Raw genomic sequence first — 6,200 nt, 5'->3', positions numbered from 1 at the left:
AGGGATGCGTCCGTGTACAAGACGTGAGGGTTGTCGCCGAATCTCCTCTCCAGAGCTGCTGTTCGCGCCTTTCCTCTTCCCTCGTCCTCTCCCGACGTGGAAGGGGTTTCCACGTGATTTTTGCTCGCCAGTGTTCTGGTATGAGGCTCGGTGTTGGCATCAGCTCGATCTTCCATCCTAACTTCTGGAGGACCCTTCTGGCGTGTTCGGTCCAGCTGGGTCGCATCCTCTGGTTGGACAGGTGGGCTTCCACAAGCTCGTCCATGGTGTTGTGGACTCCCATTTCATGCAGCCGTTTGGTGGACGTGTAGATGGGGAGTCCCAGGGCTTGTTTCGTTGCCTTTCTTATAAGTATGTCTAGTCATTCCCTCTGTGTCTTCGTTAGTTGCAGGTACGGTGCTGCATAGGTGATTCGGGCGATGACAAAAGCCTGGACAAGGCGGATTGCGTCGTCTTCTTTTATGCCTCGATTCCTGTTGGCTACCCGTCTCAGCATACCCAGTACCTGTTCCGTTGTGGTTCTGATCTTGGCAAGGGCTGCATCCGCTTTACCGTCGGTCCTCAATATGAGCCCCAGTATACGGCATTGTTGGGCGGTCTTTATCTCGATTCCGTCTATTTGAAGAGGAAATATCGGACCAAAAGCTGATCTCTGTTATATACAACTACGCAAAGCCGCAGAAGCGACATTTATCCCGCTTCAGATTAAAAATTTGCACGGGCCAATGACTTGATTATCTTGATTATCTAGAGCTTTCCCTATATAAATTTGATCCTGCTTCTGTCTCAGAATCCGCAGAAGAATTTTGGCAACGTTTCAAAGCATTTTAAAGCATTTCACCAAATCCAAGCGAGATACCCCCCACAACACTCAGCGACCCCGATTTCCTTGCTGCCCTTGGGCGCTTCGCTCTCGAGAGTGGCCTCGCAAAAGTAGTTTAGCCCGGGTCTACCACCCCTCTCTGCGCATTCAGGAACTGACTATTCCTCTCCAGGATCTTCAAATGAACATCACCTCGGGACCAAATCTCCCTTCCTCTTTTCCCCCTCTCCCCTTCCGTCCCCTGGGCCCTCCTTGTGTTAATAAAACACTTTCCCTCCCTCACTCACCAATGAATTTCTTCCACCACCCACCGCCTCCTTCAAATCTAGGTATACCCGCACGGCAGCCTCCTCCACGCCATCCACCTCACCTACCACTAAGCCACCTGCAAGTACTCTTCCCAACCCTGCACACTCCACCACATGATCTGGGCGTGCTGCCACACACCATCGCTCCACTCCATCCCCCGTCCCAACCATGAGCAGTGGGAAGGCATGCTAGCCAGCCCGGATCGCGGGGATCAGCTTCGGCTGGTTGAAAGGGCCCTCCAGGCGGCGACTGCCCAGGAACTCTTGACATGAATCCACAATTAACATAAACATAAAGTTTATTTCTCCTCCTCCCCTATCGTAGAAAAAACAACAAAACAGCGTAGGCCGTGGATAAACCGGGACATCATCCATATTAAACAAAAAATAAAACTCATGCCGAAAAACAAAACCAACTCAGTAGCAATCGTACATTTGCGTGATCGGTTAAAGACTCCGAACGAAAGTTTTGTACCGAAACCTTTGCTGAATTTATTAAGCGCTTCGCCAGAAAGGTTTTGGCTTCACTTGAGGAATAAACAGAGGAAATTGAACTGATAAGAATTGGATCCGAAACAGTGTGGCAAAAATCACAGATAACAAATTGTTTCAACCAGTTATTTCAGTCGGTCTTCACTAAAGATGAAACCGATCACGTTAATGCTGACGAGGCTTGTCCGCGCACTTGCGGAAGTGATCCCTTTACGATAATGCAGGAAGGGGTGTTCAGCCAGTTGCTATGTGTTGACGGTAAAAAGGCAAACGAAGCAGATGGAATTCCCAGTGAATTTTAACAAAGGCATGCCGTATGGCTGTCATATTATTTAACAAAAATTTTCAGAAAGTCTCTTGAAACATCTTCGTTACCGCCAGACTGGCGCATTGCGACTGTAAAGCTTTTATTCAAAGCTGGCAATCAGATTAATGTGAAAAACCGTCGTTAGGTTTCATTCACCCGTGTGTTGCAAAGCCATAGAATATTTATTAGCAAGGCACATTGTTATTTTCTTGAGTCGAAAGAATGGTTTTATTCCATCAACACGGATTCAGACAGGCGTTGACAACTGTTACTCAAGTTATAAAAACAGTCCATGATTTTTATTTATCTCTAGAAGCTCGACAACAATAGACATAATCTTTGTAGATTTTACCGAGGCCTTTGGTAAAGTTCCTCACAGAAAAATGATTTTTAAGTTTCAGTAACTAAGACTTGGCGCAGATATACTAAATAAGATAGTCGCGTGTTTAAAGGGCTCTCAGCGAACAGTACGTGTCGATGATTTGCACATCTAGTTAGTTGATTGAATGTATTGCCCGGATTAAACACAGGGGTCTGTTTTGGGCCCTTTATGTTTTTTATTTTTATAAATGATATTTCAAGAGTTTTTGAAAGCCCGCTTTAGATACAAGTTTTTAGAGACGATTGTTTAATTTACACTCCTGTAACTAATCCTAACGACCAAATCAAAAGTGATTGATATCTTCAAGCCTTGCCCGATTGCGCGCACAGTGGGGAATCGTACTTACCTATTCAAAGACAGCGTTCACCCATCCAACCAAGAAGAAATCTGCACTTCCATATGATTAAAAATTAAAAATAATTTTTTGACCAGAACACACAGCTTTAACAACGTGGGAGTGAGCATTACCAACTATTTGCGGTGGCACACTCATGTTGATGAGGTGAGTTCAAAACCCCATAGAAAGTGTTTTTTCGCGGAAAATATTATAACATGCCCCTAAAGATGTTAAATTACCTGCGTAGAGGACATTTGTGCCTCCTATTTTTGAGTATGCTTCTTCCGTGTGGAGTCCACATCAGCAGTCGCCGAGTGATAAACTATAGAAATAATTTGAAGACTAGCAGTGCGCTTAATTTGCTCCCGATACCACGAGCTAGCATCCGTCCCAAATATGTTAAAATCATGTAACCTAGACCTGCTGCAGGTGCGCCGTAAAAACCAAAGGTTGAAACTACTGTCAAATTATAAGGGACCAAATGAAATTGAACAAAGACGCATACACACAACCTGCCATGAAACGGGGAGGTCAGTTAAGCGATAGTAATCCAGTAATGCCTTTCCGGGCTCGTTTATACAGGTTCAAATATTCTTTTTTTTTCCTTATAGAATACAAGTGTGGAAGAGAGTTCTAGAGTACTCTGTTGCTAGCTCGAATGTCGAAACGTTTGAGTGCTCGTTAGAATTGTACTAATACAATCACGAAACCTAATGTCTTTCTCCTCTTTGTATATTGTTTTCTTGTTTTGTATTCCTCCCTGCTATGACCCTGAAGTGAAGGTTACAGTAACAGCAAAATATTGTCACGAAGACAAGGACGAAGCAGTTGTCTTGAATGAGAAATACGTTTATTGGAGCGAACTTGTGCTCCCCTAACAACTCAAAAGAATACAGAGGCGGCGAAGCAGCGGTCAACAAAGTGACTTGCACAGGCGAGTGTCGTCCAATCGAATGCCCCGGCGTCCGCACTGCATGCTTTTTATCTTTCGGCGCGCGTGGTTCTCGAAACGTCCATTCGCATCGAGAACATAGTAGATCCAAGATGATTATTCTGGGCTGTTCACGTTAGATCGGAATGCTCTCCCTATCACAACAGATAACACATGCGGTATAGAAAGAAAGAATGGAACACGCGCTTCCCTTGGCGCAGAGATAACGCAGACCGGCGCAGCCGGGCGGTAAAAGCAAAACACAAATAAACAAACCCAATGTATGGTTCGCGGCATTACCCCCCTCTAAGAGTGCATCGACCCGATGCTAACATAAGCGACAGTCCGAACAAATGAAAATAAAAGTTCGTCGTCGTCCGTAGAAAGGTTTTAGGCGAACCACGTGGACGACTTCAGGCCGCCTGCGTTGTCGTGATGTGCCGGAGTCACCATCAGGGATCACTTCGTAGGTAAGTTGGCCAACACGTCGTAGAATCTGGTAGGGTCCGAAATAGCGTCGCAGGAGCTTCTCACTGAGTCCGCGTCGTCGGATGGGAGTCCAAACCCACACACGATCCCCTGGTTGGTACTCGGCGTCTCGGCGTCGGAGGTTGTAGCGGCCCGCATCCACCAGCTGCTGGTCCGTTATACGAACTCGAGCGAGCTGGCGGGCCTCCTCCGCACGTTGAAGATATCCGTGGACGTCGGCGTTGAGGTCCTCGTCTTCTACGTGCGGAAGCATGGCGTCGAGCATCGTAGTCGGCCTTCTACCGTAGACAAGCTCGAACCGCGTCAGCTGCGTCGTCTCCTGGATAGCCGTGTTGTACGCAAACGTGACATACGGGAGCACTTCGTCCCAAGTCTTATGTTCAACGTCAACGTACATTGACAGCATATCTGCGATTGTCTTGTTCAGACGTTCTGTTAGTCCGTTCGTTTGGGGGTGGTACGCCGTCGTTCTTCGGTGATCCGTGTTGCTGTAGCGTAATACTCCTTGCATCAGCTCCGCAGTAAATGCCGTTCCGCGGTCTGTGATTAGGACTTCCGGGGCTCCATGTCGCAGCACAACTTGGCTTATAAAGAGGTGCGTGTACCCCGCGTGTACCCGCGTGTGCGTGTACCCCGAGGTGGCCTCTTGCTGTGCGTATATGCGGACCGTCCCATCTGGTCATAACTTTCTTCAGTTTAGACGCAAATGGTCCGCTCATTACCGAATACTCAGCTCCCGTGTCTACGAGGGCGACTACGTCAAAGCCGTCGATGGACACCTTGACGTCAGATGCAGTCTTCCTCGAGTTCCGGGTTCGTCGGGGCGTCGTATCTCTGCTTGTACGTGTTGACGGTCGGGAACTGTGCATCGTCGTTGTCGTCGTCTTCTCAACGGACGTCTCGGTCAGGTCGGGTACGCGTTGCGCCGTGTTGCTGTCGTCGTGTTCAGGAGTCTCCTCAGGGCTGGGTCGGGTCGTCGGGATGAGGGCATGTCGTGAATCACTGTTTTCGGCACGTCCTTGCGTCGTTGGAGGGTTTCCAGTATTTCGCCGTAGAGCAACTTCACCTCCAGAAGTTGCTGCTTTTAGTTTCCCCCGCGTGGGCTGGGGGACCTTCCACGTGCGAAATCAGCATTGCTACGGCGGTTAGGCGACTGGTATGGGTAGGGCGATTGTGATCGGTGTGAGCGGGCTGGTCCTCGGTTGGTGTTGGACAGGTATTTGTCGATCTCAGTAGGGCGCTGGCCGGGTCGGGGCGTGGGGCGTTGACGGAGAAACCACGCAGTCCGAGTCTCCTGTACGGGCAGCGACGATAGATGTGATCGGCCTCCCCGCAATGGTAGCACAGCGGACGATGATCTGGCGTTTGCCAAATGTCAGTCTTCCTCGGCGTCTGGGTTTGGGCTGTGTACGGCGGTACGGTCGACGGCGGTGAGAGTGGGGACGGCGGCGAGAGTGGACGGCGGTACGGTGGAGCTTCTTGTAGACGGGTTGGAGCAGGGCGGGGTCGACGAACAGCCGTAGAATAGGTCATCGCCTGTGGCTCGCGGGGTGCCTCGGATGGAATAGAAGTGCCCAAAGCGTGTTGAACCTCTTCGTGGATGACGTCAGTCAGGGAAGCCACTTGAGGTTGCGGCGTCGTCGGAAAAAGCTTCCGAAGCTCCTCCCTGACCACTGCTCGGATGGTCTCACGCAGTGTGCCGGAGCTTGTAGCCCCGGCACCGATCGTCTCGGAAACCATCACGTTGACCGGGCGATCGTACTGCCTCGTTCGAACTTCCAGCGTCTTCTCCATCGCGGCCGCCTCAGACGCGAATTCGGCCACCGTCTTGGGAGGATTGCGGACAAGGCAAGCAAAAAGCTCCTGCTTTACCCCTCGCATGAGAAACCTTAGTTTCTTTTCTTCTGCCATCTCCGGATCCGCACGTCGAAACAACCTCTTCATCTCCTCAACAAAGATCACTACCCCTTCGTTGGGGTGCTGCGTTCGAGTTTCGAGTAAAAGCGCTGCGCGTTCTTTTCTGACCACGGTAGTGAAGGTCTTAGTGAACTCGCTTTTGAACTGAGCCCAGTTTGTCAAGGAGCTCTCGTGGTTCTCGAACCAAGTGCGAGCCGAATCTTCCAAGTAAAAG

Source organism: Haemaphysalis longicornis, unplaced genomic scaffold (assembly GCF_048455015.1).
Source record: "Haemaphysalis longicornis isolate Haplotype H1 unplaced genomic scaffold, Haemaphysalis longicornis Haplotype H1 scaffold_3, whole genome shotgun sequence".
In the NCBI taxonomy this organism is placed as follows: domain Eukaryota; kingdom Metazoa; phylum Arthropoda; class Arachnida; order Ixodida; family Ixodidae; genus Haemaphysalis; species Haemaphysalis longicornis.
This window is presented reverse-complemented; position numbering follows the sequence as displayed.